We start from the raw sequence: 17,919 nt of genomic DNA on the forward strand, positions 1-17,919 counted from the left end.
TTTTGGTGTCTGCTTAAAGACAAATCCTAGGTATTTCAGGATGTTGAGTATCCCAGCCTCATCCACAAATGCTGGTGGCACTGTCCCCCCCTATCTTAAATAATGATACCTCCACAGACTGCTAAAACACTTCTACTGAGAAACACTCAGAGCATAATCAAATTAACAAAATTTTAGTGCTAGAAGAGCTCTTGGCAGATAAAAAAAATTAACAGAAAAGTTTAATGACTTCCTCTATTTCTTTTCTCTCTCTTCTAAAGTGCCTTCACCTTCTTTTCATTCTCCAATTCTTGCACCTAACTGAAATTGATAAACTTGAAGAGTGGGTTATAAGTACCAAAGAGGGTGGATGCCTCAGAATTTACAGAAAAATTTAGGAGGTGATCAACTTCTGACACTGAAGTTAGGAAAAAGAAATCGGTTACGACAGATGAAATTAGCTACCTGTATAAGTAACCTACCATTGGCATTGGCTGCAAATGCATTGCTTTTGTTATTAGTGTGCTTTCTAAATGTCCATCAAGTCACAAGGATATAGTGTCAGGAAGATATTCTTGGAATGTGGAAGCATTCAGTAGTAGGTTTCATTGTCTAAAAAAGATCCAAGAATTTTGGTTTAGTTTACCAGTAAGTTTGTAGCAGAGATTATTTTTCACTTTTAATTCAATAAATATTCACCTAATATGTTTATTGGTTGCCTACTATGTTGCAAACATTATATTAAACACAGGTCCTACAATGGTAAACTAAACATGATCCTTCCCCTCCAAGAGCATATTATCTGGAGCATGCATTCTCAAGTGGCAAAAAAGTCTTAGATATTACAATGGTTTGTGGCCCTCCAAAGAGCCACAGTACATAAACAGTACATAGGATATCATAGAGGGTAGGTGGGCAACTAGGAAAAAAAGTGTCTAAAATGGCTCCTTAAGAGGTCAATCAGGAAACTAAGGTTGAGAAAGCTCATCTAGAGAAAGAAAAAGGAAAAAATGATGATGTTGAAAGAAAGAGATGAAAGAAAAGAAGAGTAGAATGATGAAAGAGAAACAAGAAAGGAGATGAGAAAACATGAGAAAAGGAGAAGGTATGTGAAATTTTAAGACAAAAATAGTTTTGTCTACCACTGAGTCATGATATATACAACTGTTTTTCCTTGACATTCTGAAACACAACCTTATTCCTCTTACATTATTTCTGGCACTGGTAACAAAGTATTAAATGTGAAAAGCAATATTGGAATGCCTGATTGTTATCAAAAGAACTCCCTTATCCTATAGCATTTTTTTCTTGCTCAAATACTCCAAATGTCCCTTTTCTCACTTAAAATTTAAACTCGTAAAACAATTTCCTATTAGGTTCCTAAGGACCCCATTATTCCACTTACTTGTAATGTGAACTTGGTTAGCTGCACAATATCAAAGCCTTCAGTTTTACAGCAATTATTTCTTTCATTTATCTGACATAGTAGACAAACCATTTGTTGTTTGATAGCTTATCAAGCTTTTGTACAATTTAAATTCATCTCTCAAGACCATACGCTTTCCTTTGCTCTGAGTATGGGTGTACCTGGCAACTTTCTGATTACGTGTCCGATTTCTCAGGTATCTTGATATCAGGAAGAAAGTGACCTTGCTAGCACACATTGGTATTTCAGTTAATAGAAAGGTCTGATCTTTTCTTTTTAGCTTTTAAAATATATTTTGTGACATAATTAACATAATCTTAATGTTGATTTTTAAAAAAAACCTTTATTTTTTAGAACAGTTTTGGGTTTACAAAACTGAGCTGAAGGTACAGGGATTTCCCATATATACCCTGCTTCACACATGCATAGCCTTCCCCATTATCAACATCGTTAACCGTAATGTCACTTTTTTTTTCTTTACTAAGGATGAACTGACATTGACACATCACAATCACCCAAAGGCCATAGTTTACCTTAGGGTTCACTCTTGGTTTTATAAATTCTATGGGTTGGGACAAATGTATCATTATAATATCATACAGAATATTGTCACTGCCCTGAAAATCCTCTGTGCTCTGCCTATTTATCTCTCAGCTTCCCCTCCAGACCACCACCACCAACCTGGCAACCACTGATCTTTTTATTGTCTTCATAATTTTGCCTTTTCATATTGGCTTCTTTCACTTATTAAATATGCATTTAAGATTCCTCCGTGTCTTTTCATGACTTGATAGTTCATTTCTTCTTAGTGTGGAATAATATTCCATCATCTGGATGTACCACAGTTTATCAATTCACCTGCTGAAAGATATCTTGGTTGCTTCAAAGTTTTGGTAATTATGAATAAAGGTGCTGGAAACATCTGTGTGCAGGTTTTTATGTGGACATAAGTTTTTCACTCCTTTGGGTAAATCCAAAGAGTGAAATTGCTGAATCATATGGTAAGAATATATACAATTTTGTAAGAAATAGCCAAACTGTCTTCAAAAGAGGCTGTGCCACTTTGCATTTCCATCAGCAATGAATGAGAGTTCCTGTTGCTCCACATCTTTGTCAGCATTTGGTGTTGTCAGTATTCTAAATTTTGGCCATTCTAATAGGTATATAGCAGTATCTCACTGTCATTTTGTAGTTTGTGTTTCCCTGATGACTTCTGATACACAGCATCTTTTCATGCTCTTTTGCCTTCTGTATATCTTCTTTGGTGAAGTGTCTGTTAAGGTCTTCAACTTATTTTTTGATTGGGTTATTTTCTTGAGTGTTAAGAGTATTTTTGTATATCTTGAATAACAGTCATTTGTCAGATACGTCTTTTGCAAATATTTTCTCCGTCTGTGGCTTGTCTTCTAACTCTCTTGACATTGTCTTTCACGGAGTACAGTTTTTAATTTTAATGAAATCCAGTTTATCAATTATCTTTTTCATGGATGATGTCTTTGGTGTTGTATCTAAAAAGGCATCATCATATCCAGTTATCTAGGTTTTCTCCAATGTTATCTTCTAGGAGTTTTATAGTTTTTCCATTTTACATTTAGGTCTATGATCCATTTTAAGTAAGTTTTTATGAAGAGTGTAAAGTCTGTATCTAGATGCATATTTTTGCATATGGATGTCCAGTTCTTCTAGCAGCATTTGTTGAAGTGACGATCTTTGCTCCATTGTATTGCTTTTGCTCGTTTGTCAAAAAGCAGCTAACTATGTCTATGGGTATCTATTTCTGGGCTCTCTATTCTGCTCCATTGATCTATTTGTTATGTTGCCAATACTACCCTGTCTTGATTACCATAACATTATAGGAAGTCTTAAAGTCGGGGAGCATCAGTCCAACTTTTTCTTCTCAGACATTCATTTGGATGAATTTGACAACTGTATATACATGTGTAACTACCATTAAAAGCAAAACATAGAAGCTAAATCACTCCCTTGTATTCATCCCTCTTGTCATTATCCTCTGCAACCACTTTTGGATTAAATTAGTATTGTCTTTCTTGGATTTCATATGAATAGAACCATACAGCATGTACTGTTGTGCCTGACTTCTTCTGTTTATCAAAATATTTATGGGATTTACCCATGTTGTTTGGCATATTGACAATTCCTTTTTATTGCTGAGTTGTATTCCATTGAATAAACATATAATTTGTTTATCTTCTCTTGTTGATGTACATTTGGGTTGCTTCCAGCTTTTAATTTTACAAATAAAGGTGTTCTAAACATTCTATGAGTCTTTTGGGGAACTTACATTTTCATTTCTCTTTGGTAACTATTTAAAAGTGAAATTGCTGGGTCATTTCCCAATTGATTGTTGCTAGTATATAGAAGTATAATTGACTTTTGTATATTGACCCTGTATCCTATGGCTTGCTAAATTAATTAGTTCAGTAGCTCTTTTGTGTATTATGTTGGCTTTTCTATGTATGCAATCATGTTGTCTATGAAGTTTTATCTGTTTCCAATGTTGTCTGTAAATAGTTTTACTTCTTTCCAATTTTTAAATTAATATACCATAAAACCCATTCAAGCGTATGATTCAGTGGTTTTTAGTATAGTCAGAATGCTGTGCAACATCACTAATTTCAGAATATTTTCATAACTCAAAATATGAATTCTGTACTCATTAGCAGTCACTCCTCGTTGTCTTCATTCTCTGCCCCTGACAACTACTAATCTATTTTCTTTCCCTGTGTATTTGCCTATCCTGGACATTTCATATAAATTGAATCATGCAATATGTGGCTTTCACTTAGCATATAACGCGTTCAAAGTTCATCCAGATGGTAGCATGAATCAGTACTTCATTCCTTTTTATGGTTGAATAATATTCCACTGCATAAATATACTACATTTTGTTTATTCATTTATTGATAGGTATTTGTGTTGTTTCTACCTTTGGTTATTAATAGTTGCTATGAATATTTGTGTACAAATTTTTGTGTGAACATGTTTTCAGTTCACTTGGGTATAAACCTAGGAGTGGAATTGTTTTGCCATATGGTAACTATGTTTAACTTCTTGAGGAATTGCCAATCCATTCCTAAAGTACTATTTTACATTCCCACCACTGTGGTATAAGGTTTCCAATTTCTTACTAACACTTATTATTGTCCAGTTCTTTGATTTTAGCCATCCTAGTGGATATAAAGTGGTATCTCATCATGGCTTTGACCTAGATTTCCCTAATGATGAATGATGTTGATCATCTTCTCATGTGCTATTGGCCATTTGTATAGACATATCTTCACTGGAGAAATCTCTATTAAAATCCTTTGTCCATTTTAAAATTTGGTTGTCATTGTATTGTCGAATTTAAGTCCTTTATATATCTTGATTAAAGTCCTTTATCACATATGATTTTTGAATATTTTCTTCCACTCTGTAGGTTCTTTTCCCTTTTAGTCTTCTTTTAAACACAAGTTTTTAATTTTGATAAAGTGCAATTTATCTCCCCCCCCACCCCCCCATTGATTGTTTGTGCTTTTGTTGTCACATCCAAGAAAGCATTTCCTAATCCAGTATCATGAAGATTTATGGCTGTTTTTTCCTGAGTTTTATAGTTTTAACTCTTACATTTGGATCATTAATTCATGTTAACATTTATATATGGTGTGAGGTAAGGGCCCAAGTTTATTCTTTCCCATGTGGATATCCAATTTTCCTAGCACCATTTATTGAAAAGACTGTTCTTTCTTTCATTGAATTGTTTTGGCACCTTTGTCAAAAGTCAATTGACCAAAAATATGAGGTTTTTTTCTGGCTTCTGAATTTTATTCCACTGATCTCTATATATCTATGTTTTTGGTAGTATGGCATGGACTTGATTGCTGTAGTTTTGTTAAGTTTTGAAATCAGGAAACCAAGTCTTTCCATTCTTTATACTTTTTATTGCATTGATTAGTACCTTCAAAATAACCCCGAGTAGAAATAGTGAGAGCATTCTTGTCTTATGTTGTTCCTTAACTTAGGGAGAAAATATTTAATATTTCAACAATACTTTTAAAAAAGATGATTGTTATTTTGAAAAACTTCCCCTATACTTCTAGCTTGCTGAGTTTTTAACATGAATTGGTTTTGAATCTTGTCAAATGATTTTTCTGTATCTATTGAAACTATTACTTTGTTCTTCATTCTGTTAATGTGGTGAATTACACTGAGTTTTCAATGTTAAACCTCACTTTCCTTTGCAATAATATCTTACCCTCTATGTTGCAAGGTTCAATTTGTCACTAGTTTGTTAAGAATTTTAAAATTTACATTCATGAGGATTATTTGGGTATAGAATTATATTGGCCTCATGTGTTTGGAAGTGTTCCTTTCTGCTCTATTTTCTGAAATAGTGTAGAGTTGACATTTTTATCTTCTTTAATTATCTGATAAATTTTACTGGTAAAGCCATTTGGACCTGAAGTTTTCTTGGTGGGGAGTTTTTGATTACAAATTCAATTTCTTTAATAGACATAGGTCTTCTTTTCCTTCTTGTGTTTTTCTTTTAGTATTTTTTTCAGGAATTTGTCCATTTCACCTAAGTTGTTGAACTTATTGGCATAAAGCTATTGAAATTATCCTTTTAATATCTGTATAATTCTCTTAGCATTTTGACTACATTAAAACTAAAATTTTTGCACATAAAAATAGATGACAAATAATTAGGGGAAACATGTATGGCAGAAAAAATATATATACACATATATATGTAGGAGCAAACAGTCTAGTGACAGAAAAAAGGAATTACAGTTCAGGGTGACAAATACCATGAGAGGCACAGAGAGAACACACAGGAAGGATACCAATTCGATGTGGGGAATCAGAATCATGATGCTCAAGTGATGAGTTAGACTGCTCAACTCAAGGTAAATTAATCGAATTTATAGACACTTTAAAAACTGAGGTATAGCTCCCCGATATAATTATCTCACACTGGGTTTCTACCTATGAGCGTCTGTAGTCAACTGGACCCCTTTTCACCGGCATATCTTTAATTAAAAATAAAACACAATTTGTTTTGGTAAAAATATATTCATTATAAAAAATTCAAACCAGATAGAAAAGTCCAAAAGATAAGTCACTTGTATTTTGGTTAACGTCTTCCAGATCTTTTTGTACATTTATTTCACATACATACACATACATACTCATGTTGGTATGACACTGTTCATGCTGATCTGTATTTTGCCTTTTTTTTTTGAGGGGGGGGGAAACCCCACCTATATGCTACAGACACAGTTTCATGTAAAAAGATTTACATCATCATTTTAAATGGCTCAAGTATATTCCATTTATGCATGCACCAAAATTTAACTAATGTTTTAGTGATGGCATGCGGTTTTTAGAAGCACCTATTATAAAAAAGGGACTGAGAAACATCCTTGTGAATCTATTTTCTTTTTGCTATTTCCCTTGGGACAAATAACTAGGAAATGAGATTGTTGGGGCAAAGGCTAATGCTTATGTTAAATTTTGTATGTTTTTTTCTTCTTTTTCGACAATATACATTTATTTTCCATTGGTTCATTATTTGTGTGTAGAAGATTACAATATTTAATGTTAATTTTTACCAATTTTTTCTTTTATGGTTTCTGGTTTGTTTCATACTTAGAAAAAGCCTTTCTCAGCTCAATATTATGAAGATCCTTACCTTCCTTTTGCTATTTTAATGGTTTCATTTTTTTTTTAATCTTCATTCCAAACAAAAATACATGAAATGTTTAGGTAATGAGTTGTCTAAATGTAATGTAAATGTCCATATGTTTTATATAAATGCTGAAAGTGATATTCAGGACTTGAGTTATATTATAGGTTTGAACAGTCTTAGGTGTTTTTTTTTAATTTTCATTTTATTAAATTTATTGGGGTGACAATTGTTAGTAAAATTACATAGATTTCAGGTGTACAATTCTGTATTACATCATCTATAAATCCCGCCGTTGGTCGTCTGGCCGTTGCTGCCGCCTGGGTTGTCTCGCTCGCTCCTCCCTCTAACGGCCTCCAACCGCGACGTCGGTGACGTAGTCATGGGGGCGGGACTTCCTGCATTGGGCGCCCTTAGATCTGGGGACCCAAGCCACTCCCCGGGACTTGAGGGTGGCCTATCTGGGCCCGAGGTCGGCGCCGCGGCTGGCCCCGCACCCATGTGACGGCCCGTCCACCGAGGAGCGGCGGTGGTTGTCTCCGCCGCTGCCGCCGCCCTCTGATTTCCGCGGGGTCCAGAGCCGGAGGGCCGCGCCCGACCCTCCTCCACCTGCTCCGCCTCTTCACCCTGCGTTGCGAGCCGCCCCCGTCGGGCCGCTTCGGCGCCGCGCGTGGGACTGGATCCCTTCGCCCCAGTGCCCGGGCGAGGAGAGTTGAGTGAGTGCCGGTGGTTGGAGCTGTGGAGGTGTCCCCCGGTGGCCGGTGCGGCCCGGACAGCGGTCGCTGCTAAGTTTTGTGTCCTCACGTTGCAAGGCCGTCTGTGAGTGGTACGTAGCCTCTTTTTATGGGGATGCTCGCTATCTTGTCCGAATTTTGGAATACTCTTTTTGTTGTTGCTCACCACTTGCCGTTGAATCATTTTTTCTGCAAAGTAATTGGAGCGGGTGTTTAAAAAGTAGGCTGTGAGACCTGTTTTGTAGCAAGAGAAGTGCACGTGAAACTCTCTGGAGCGTTTTGATGCGCTCCAGCGTGGTTGCTTGTGTGGCCAGTTTAGTAACTGGCTAAACGTGTGGTACCTCCAGTTTAATTTGTGATGAAAAAGCTGTGCTACCATTTTCCTTGATCCTGAGGACAATGTTAACAGTGAGGTTGGCTGTCATTACTGAGAGAACGTCTAGAATAAGTTAGTGAATGCTGGGCTTAAGTGGACACTGATAAGTCCTTAGTGTTCAGCTTTTAGCCATAATAAATGGGCACTTAGCTCTTATAAATGTCCACTGCCAAGTATTTTAAAAGCCTCTGGTCACACTAATGGTAATGGTGAAGCTATTTCAATAAAATCTCAAAAACCAGCATAACAAGAAACCTGTTCTTAATTTCATACATAGGATATAGTTCGTAATGTCTTCAGACTATGAGCACAAAATGCTTGAGTAGATCTCGAACTGAATAGGTTGTTAAAGCATTGCGTCTGTTACCAAGCAACATGTAAGTAAACAAGTCTGATATTCAACTAGAATATAGTTAAATGTATCCATGCTGTAATTATCTGGATTCAGAATTCTCTGAATTCATGGGTTTAGCCATTAGGTGGTTACAGTTAATACTCACCTTTTGTATTGAGGTTTGATTTCAAACTCATTTTGTTTAGAATTATTAGATTACTTTAAATTTCAGTGTCATACAGGACTCTCCAGAGAGTTGCAAATGGATATGAGTTACCTTTTGGTTATTTAGAACAGAGTATTGTTGGTATTCCCCCTTCCTTTCAGTATTTTCTTTTATAACCAGATGAAGTGTGCAGGCTATATTCAGGAATTTTCTCAAATAATGGAGTAATACCAGTTTAGGGTCACACTCATTGGGAGAGTGAAGCACTGTTCACAGGTGGCGTTTAAGCCTTTGTTTAGCCAGTAAACTCACTCTGTCTCCACTCATTGAACCCTTAATGATATAATTTGTATGGCAAGTAGTTTTGAGAGCATATTTTGAATGCAGTAACCTTTCGAGTATGTAAGAAAGTGGGTGAGAACATTTGAGAAACTGTGAGACTGAATGACTTCTTTTCAACCAAGCTATTAGTATTGGGAATTGGAACTTGAAATTTAATATTCTTTACATCTTGCCCGTACGGCATTGCAAAAATCCCTAGACTTCATTTTAGTCCCCTACCGCATTTTCTTTCCATATGCTGATGCTGAAGTAATGAAATATTCAAGTTGGGCAAGACAAGCAGAGAAGAAGAAAAATCAAGAATGACTCATGTGTGATAAAATACCTAGTAATCAGATGTCAGCATTTTGTCACGGGAAGTTCTAATTCAAGAAACTTAGAAGAATGAAATTGTAACAGAAAGATTAGTGTATTGTCAGAATTCTCTTTGTGTGTGTTTTCTAGGTACTGTCTCTGCCTAAAGTAAATGAGTTTTATTTTAACTTTGTCATACATAACGTATTAAGTTCAGTAGGTAATTTTCTCAAATTGTCTAATCTGTGTGTACTTTTAGGGAATGTGTGTATGTATCTGTAAAAAAAAATTTCCGCAAGTACTCTTTCCTACTGACTGAAGTTACATTTCTTAATCTGAACTCCTCAAAATCTCCTTGTACTCTGCCTTTTCAAGTTTAGGTTCTTTATAGAAAAGCTATACTCTGACCATGCTGGTTTCTTCACTATCTTCTAACTCTTCCAGTGCTTTCTCCCTTCCCTACCAGTCCTCATGTCATTCTACCTACCTGGCTTGATTTCTTCTTTCCTAAAATCTAAATTATACCCTTTCTATAAAGTTCAGCTCCACCATGAATTCTGTAGGAGAGGAAAAATTCACTATCTTCTTAGCGTCTCTGGCTGGGCCTAAGAATTAAATTGACGTAAGACTTTAGTAAGAGAAAAGCATTCAAGTTAAATTTTTTTTTTTTACATGTGCATGGGGACTTTCACAGGAGAATGAAGACCTGAAGAAGTGACCAGAGCAGAAAGCTTTTATTATACCTTTCAGACGAACAATAAGTTTGCGAAAAATTGACAAGACAAAGGGGTTGGGCTAAGAGTAAATTGTAGAGAAGTGACTAGGAAGGTAAGTGTTAGTTTATCAAGGTCTGTACAGATTTCTGGGCTTTGATTCCCCATCTGTGGTGTTACGATGTCTTCCTTCTTACAGGGATGGCACCTTTCACGTGGGAGTTTTATCTCCTGCTTTCAGGAAGGAAAGGAGGGTCAGAGTGTCCCTCTTGAACCTGCTGTTTCTGAAGTGCTTTTGACACGAAATAATATACCGAAGTGGCATATTTTGGGTGACATGTTCTGAACTTCTTACCTCCAAAGTCCTATATGTATTTATCAGTCATACTCACTTGATGCTTATACTTTGTATTGTGTATTGTTTTAGCATTTCTATGTATGTCTTATCTTCCTAACTAGATTGTAAGCTCCTGAAAGGCAGGACACCAGATCTCAATGAGCTGTATACTTAGTTTTTTCCCAAACGAAAGTTGCTGAATAAATGTTTCTTATTGATGAGGAATGTACATTTCTACTTTTTTTTTTTTTTTGCCCCTCCCATAGTGTAGTGGAAGTAAAAGAAAATATTTGGGAGAGTAACTGAGGGAGGAAGGGCAACTGTAAACCATAAGAAGGGGGATTAAAGAGGAAATTCACTGCAACCAGAAGGAAAAGGTTCGGTTCTTAGAAAGTGTGAGTATTTGAGAATTTCCCATGACAATATTAGTAGTAAGGACTCCCTCAGGAAAACTGGCAGTATTCCCAAATGGGCTTGGGGAATTTGGTCAATTTCCTGGTTCCTCCTTAGTAGAATCTTAGTTTTAAAAATACTTCCACCCTCTTTCCCCTTCCTCTCCTGCTCCTTCTGTCTTTCAATTTCTCTCTCCCTAGCTACCATTTTACTTTTTACCTGGTAAACACTGAATGTATGAAATTATGTCAATACTTTAATTTGACCCTCATAAATTAGTAATTCTCTTCAGTTTTATATTTTTTTCTATCAGGACTGCCTCTTTGGATCGTGGAGAGATCACAGTCTGTGTAGGCTAGCACTCCTTTTTTAATTTAATTGCGATATAATGCAGGAAGAAAGAAATTAAGTCAGGAAGTACTCAGTTATTTGCTTTCTGTATATTGTAACTTCGAATTGCTTTTGGATTAAAATTCATAGAGTGGGGAGGAACCTAAATCTAACCATTCCCTTTTGGAAAACACCTATCACCCTTGAAGTTTATCTTTAAATAAATTTTAGGTAATTTTTAAAGTCTTGCAAATATTGTATCTGACGTTTATAACAAAGTTACTTCTGTTAAACCCCCGGTATAAAAAAGTGGAGTCTCAGTACTTTTATAAATCTAGGTTTGATTGACTAGTTTCTTAGTGAGCTTCTGAGTTGTTGCCCAGTAACACAATTGCAGTACAACGACATAGCAACCATTGAAAACATTAGCACTGGACTGGAGGGATTTTCCTGATAAAGTCGCAGTGCCTATCTCTAGTGTTCACATTTAAAATGTCTTTCTCAACTGAATCACATTTGGGTTTAAGGCAGACATTTGAGGTATTGTTAAATGTACTTAATATAATTAAGTACATGTTTTGGAGTGTGACAAATTATAACTTGCACATTGATTTTCACATAGAGATGCATGATAAGTATATGTTGAAATTATAGTGTGTGTGAAGGACATGTGAAAAGACTGGTTCAATTAAAGATCAGTCTATTCTGGGCAGAAAAACTACGTATTGAGTAATAATTAACGTCAGAGTTCTCCACAAGTAGTTTATATAGCCAGCGAGAGCGAGGGTGGATGAAGTTGAAAAGATTCTTTAAAGAACATTTTTATATTACTTTTGGAGGTTCCTGAAAAGCTTAGATCAATGAGCATTGATCTAAGCAGGAGTCATGATTTTTCAGGAAGAGAATCCTGGTTCAGAAGACCAAGATTTGACTGAGTTAGTCATTTAACCTTTCTTGGCCTCTTTTCTTCTTTGAAAAAATAAATTCTGGAAGGTTTCTTTTAGAAATTTATGCTTCTAATTTAAAGCACATTTTGCTTTTCTTGTTCATTGGTTTAGTCAATATTTGAGTGCCTATTTTGTGGCCTGCACTATAACAAGTGCTAGGACTTGTGACACATGTCCAAAGTGGAGGCAGTCTTGAGTGGCTAAGCCCTTAACTTGCAGGGTCTGTACTAATTCTGGGTACTGTCAAAATTAAATTTTAGGACACTCAGTTGATGTACTGAGGTTGGAGAATGGGTTGGTGGTAGGGAAAAAAACGCACACTTTTGGTATTAAAAGTGTTGTGAGTACTAACCTTTTAAGAAACTGTAAAATGTTTTCGAAAGTGATTGTACTTACATTCTTACCTGAAAAGTAGAAGGGTTCCAATTTCTCCATATCCTCGTCAATACTTGGATAGCATCTGTCTTTTTTGATTATAGCCACTCTCCTGGGTGTGCAGTAGTATCTCATTGTGATCTTAATGTGCATTTCCCTAAACACAAATGATGTTGAGCTTTCATGTGCTTATTAGCCACTTACAAGTCTTTAGTGGAATGTCTACTCAAGTCTTTTGCCCATTTTTTAGCTGGGTTTTTAAGTCTTATTGAGTTGTAGAAGTTTTTGATATGTTCTGGATAAAAGTCTTTTATCAGAGAGATTCTTTACAAAGATTTTCTCCTAGTCTGTGGCTTGTTTTCTTATTCTTACTGGTGTCTTTGAAGTGCAGAAGTTTTTAATGAAGTCTTATTTATCATTTTTTTCTTTTTTGTCTTGTATGTCCTGTTTAAGGACTTTTTGCCTGATCCAAAGTCACAAAGATTTTCTCCTGCATTTTCTTTTAGCTTCTTCATTTAGATCTAGGGTCCATATTGAATTTTGTGTATGGTGTAAGGTAAGGTTGAAGTCTTTTATGTTTTATGTCACGTGGATGCTAAGTTGTCATAGCGCCATTTGTTAAAAAAGGCTTTTTTCCCCTGAATTGTACTGGCACCTTTGTAAAAAAATCTGTTGAGTGTAATGTAAGGATTTATTTCTAGAGTCTCAGTTCTGTTCCATCCATATATATTCCCATCTTTACTCCAATACCATACTGTCTTAATTACTGTGTGGATAGTAAGTTTCAAAAGGGGTAGTGTAAATTCACTGACTTTTTCAAAAATGATTCTAGATCTTTTCTATTTGCGTATGAAAGTTAGGATCAGTTTGTCAGTTTCTACAAAACAAAACGTTGCTGGGATTTGCATTGAATCCATTGATCAATGTGGGAACAACTGCTAACTTAAAATTGAGTCTTCCAACCCATGAACATGCAATGTCTCTCCATTATTTAGATCTTTAATTTCTCGGCAGTGTTTTTTAGTTTTCAATGTATAAATTTTACATTTCTTTTTAATTAACTTTATTCTTAAGAATTTGATAATTTTTGATGCTAGGGAATGGAGTTTTTATAATTTGATTTTTAGATTGTTCGTTGCTAGCATATGGAAATGCAATTAAGTTTGGTATATTATTTCTGCATAAATGATCATGTCTGTGAATAAATAATTCGACCTCTTTCGAAGCTGAATGTTGCTATATCCTGTCATTCATTTTGCCTTATCATGTGGACTAGACCCTCCAGTAAGATGTTGAAAAGAAGTGGTGAGAGAGCGTTGCGTTACTACTAGTCTTAGGGGAAAAGATTTTCCCTATTAAGTGTGGTGTTAGCTGTATGCTTTCTGTAGAGGCCCTGTTCTAGGTTTGAGGAAGTTCCCTCTGTCTCTAGTTTGTTGAGAGTTTTTAATCATGAATGAGTGTTGGATTTTGTCAGCTATTTTCACTCTGCATCCAATGAGATGATCATATGGTTTTTATCTTTTATCCTGTTAATATGGTATATTAATTGATTTTCAGAGGTTAGGCAACCTAGTATTCCTGGGGTAAATTTCATGCTGTACGATCTTTTTTTATATGTTGCTGAATTTGGTTGCCCAAGAGTTTGTTAAGGAATTTTGTGTCTGTTATGAGAAATATTAATGTTACAGTCGTGCTGCTTAACAACTGACATACATTCTGAGAAATGCGTTGTTAAGTGATTTTGTCATTTTGTGAACATCATAGAGTGTGCTTACACAAACCTAGATGGTGTAGCCTACTACATACCTAGGCTAGATGGGATAGCCTGTTTCTCCTGGGCTGCAAACCTGTGTAGCATGTTAATGTAGGCAATTGTCACACAATGTTAAGTATTTGTGTATGTAAACATATCTAATACAAAGGGTACAGTAAAAACATATGGCACAGTAAAAACATTATCCAGCATTAATACAATAAAAAATGGCACACCTGTATAGGGCACTTACCATGAAGGAAGCTTGCAGGATGAGAAGTTGCTCTGGGCGTGTCAGTGAGTGAGTGAGTAAAAGGCCTAGGACATTACACTACTGTAGACTTTATAAACACTGTTCACTTAGGCTGCACTAAATTTATAAAACAGCACGAGATCAAATCAAGCACAAGAGAAAATGATGCAATCTAGGGATGCAGTAAACACAAGATGTATGAGGCTGCTGCCGCTGTTACATGGCATACTGTTTGACAGCAAACTTTATTTTAATAAGTAGGAGTACACTTGAAAATAATGATAAAAAGTGAAGCGTAAATATGTAAACTGGTAACAGTGATTTATTATTATCAAGCATTATGTGTTGTACATAATTATATGTGCTGTATTTTTACATGACTGGCAGCACAGTAGGTTTGTTTTACAACAGCATCACCACCAAGACATGAGTAATGCATCGTGCTATGATATTATGACGGCTACAACATCACTAGGTGATAGGAAATTTTCAGCTCCATTATAATATTACGGAACCACAGTCATATATGCGTACGTCATTGACTGAAATGTTATGTGATGCGTAACTGTAATCTCTTGGTTTCTTTTCCCATGAAGCCTTTGTCTAGCTTTGGTATAAGAGTAATACTGGCATCATAGAAAGAGTTGCATGGTGTTTCCCCCTCAACTTTTCTGAAATAGTTCCCAGAGAATTGCTGTTACTTCTGTAACTATTTGATAGCATTCATCAATGAAGCTTTGTAGGTCTCGGTATTTCTTTGGGGGAAGATTTGTAATAACTAATTCACTTTTCTCACTTGTTATAGTACTATTCAGGTTTTCTATTTTTCTCTTGAGTTTTGATAACTTGTATGTTTCTAGGAATTAGTCCATTTCATGTAAGTTGTCTAATTTGTTGACATAAAGTTCAAATTTTAAGTAGTTTTAAAAGTTACTGTTAGCTAATAATGATGTTCCTTTTATTATTTTGGTAATTTATTTCTTTTCTCTTATATTGGTGAATCTAGCTAAGAATTTGTCAACTTTGTTGACCTTTTTAAAGAAATATCTTTTTATTTCATTGATTTTTTTCCTATTTTTCTATTTTCTGTTTCATTGATTTCCACCCTAATATTATTATTTTTTTTCTCTTCTGCTTGTTTTGATCTTAGTGTGCTATTTCCCCTCCCCTATTTTCCTATGGTGGAAGCTAAGATTATTGATTTGAGACCTGTTTTCCCAACGAATGTTTAAAGCTATAAATTTCCCTCTAAGCACAGCATTAAGTGCATTCCATAAATTTTGATGTGCTGTTTTTGTTTTTATTCAATTCAAAGTATAATTTTAAACAGTTCCTTGTGACTTCTTTGCTCCATGGTTTATTTAGAGATGTGTTGAGTTTACCAATATTTGGAGTGTTTCCAGATTTCTTTTAGATGTAGATTCCTAATTCTATTTTGATCAGATAACATACTTTTAATGATTTCAGTGTTTTTTTTAACTTACTGAGATTTGTTTTGTGGCCTAGCATAGGGTGTATCTTAGAGAATGTTCCATGTGTGTTTGAAAAGAATGTGTATTCTGCAGTTTGGGGTGGAGTGTTCTGTCAGTTACATCAAGTTTGTTGATAGTTTTGGTCAAGTCCTCCATTTCCTTGTAGAATTTCTACCTTGTTCTATCAGTCATTGCACTCTACAACTATTTTTTTTTTTTGAATTGTCTATTTCTCTTATCTCCATTTTTTGCTTGATGTATTTTGAAGTTCGGTTGTTAGATTCATATACACTTAAAAGTCTTGTATCTTCCTGATGTAGTGACCCTTTGTCATTATGAAATATCCTTCTATGTAGTTAGTAATATTTCTTGTCTTAAAGTCTATTTTGTCTTCTTGGTACTATAGCTACTCTAGTTTCTTATGGTTACTGTTTTTGTGGTGTATTGTTTTTGTACTCCTTTAGTTTTTAACATTTTTATGTACTCAAATCTAAGATGCATCTTTTGTAGACAGCATACAGTTGGGTCTTGTTTTTTTTTGTGGTTGTTTTTAAATTCAGTCTTAAATTCTGTGCCTTTTGAATGAGGGTATTTAGTCCATTGACATTTAATATAATTGTTGGTGTTGCTGGATTTACATCTCCTATTTTATTTGTTTTCCATTTGTCTTATGATTTGTTTTCTCTGTTCCTCCTTTACTGGCTTTCTGCTTTAAATATTTTTTAGTGTACCATTTTAATTCTTCTGTTGATTTCTTTTACTATACATGTTATTTTCATATGATGTTATGTTGCTCTAGGGATTGTTATGTGCATTTATTTTAACTTATTACAGTCTCCTTCAGAATAATAGTAAATTAATTCTGGTAAAATCTAGAAACTTTAATATATCGTTTTCATCTTTTTTTGTGTTTTGCCATATATATTTTATAGCTATGCATATTATAAACCCAACAACACAGTACTTTAATTATTGCTTTTATACAGTCTTGTTTCTTTAAAGGAAGTGAAGAAAAGAAGTGAGAACAATTATATTTTTAGAGTCTTTTGTATTTACTTATTTAATTACAATTTATGTCATGCTTTATTTTTTCCTGTGAATTTGCTACTTTCTAGTGTGACTTTTCTAACTAGAAGTTCCCTTCCTTTAGTATTTCTAATAAGGCATTTCTTGAAGCAACAAATTACTGTCTTTGTCTGTAAATGTATTTATTTCACTATCATTTTTGAAGGATAATTTTGCTGAATATAGAATTCTTTTTGAGAGCTTTTTTGTTTGTTTGTTTAAATTCCATGGTTTCTTTCCTGACCTCATTGTTTCTATGCAATGCCAGCTATTATATCATTCTTGTGTATGTGATGAGTCAGTTTTCTTTTGTTTTTTTTTTAAAGATTTTTTTTTTCTTTGTTTATCAGCAGTTTGACTGTGGTATATATTGATGTTGATTTCTTTATGTTGGCTTTGCTTGGCTTCTTGGATAGATAATGTTTTTCATTAAATTTGGGACTTTTCAGCAATTATTTTTTCAATTTTTCTCTGCCCCACCTCTCTTTTCTCTTCTTCTGGAAATCTCATTACGTGTATATAGTTCCACAGATCTCTGAAGTTTTATCATTTCTCTTCAATCTTTTTTCCCCCTTCTGATCTTCAGACTGGACATTTCCCATTGATCTATCTTCAGGTGCATTGCTTCTGTCTGCTGTTATCTCAAGTCTGTTGTTAAGTGCCTCTAGTGAGGTTTTTATTTCAGTAGTTATACTTTCCAACTTCAGATTTTCTATTTTTAAAAACAGTTTTTATTTCCATTGAGGTTTTCAATCCTTTGAGTTATTATCAGTATACTTTCATTGAATTCTTTAAATATGGTTTCCTTTAGTTTTTTGAATATGTTTATTATACAGTAGCCCTCTGTTATCCACAGGGGATATGTTCCAAGACCTCCAGTGGATGCCTGGAACTTTGGATAATAGTGAACCCTACATGTACTGTGTTTTTTCCTATACATATGT

The 17,919-nt window shown here is 34.8% G+C and overlaps 1 protein-coding gene across 3 annotated transcripts in view; it reads left to right on the forward strand.

Annotated features, from left to right (window-relative positions):
* Positions 1-17,919, forward strand: part of CEP83 (centrosomal protein 83) — a 186,608-nt gene that overhangs the window by 65,986 nt on the left and 102,703 nt on the right. For 2 of the 3 annotated variants that reach the window (XM_019710315.2, XM_074325265.1), the window contains exon 1: positions 7,483-7,917. The exons of the other annotated variant lie outside the window; for it this stretch is intronic. The gene's annotated coding sequence lies outside the window, so the exon portion shown is untranslated. Of the gene's footprint in view, positions 1-7,482; positions 7,918-17,919 lie in introns of those variants that run through there. 3 annotated transcript variants of the gene reach the window in all.

This window comes from Rhinolophus sinicus, linkage group LG02 (genome assembly GCF_036562045.2).
Source record: "Rhinolophus sinicus isolate RSC01 linkage group LG02, ASM3656204v1, whole genome shotgun sequence".
Lineage (NCBI taxonomy): Eukaryota > Metazoa > Chordata > Mammalia > Chiroptera > Rhinolophidae > Rhinolophus > Rhinolophus sinicus.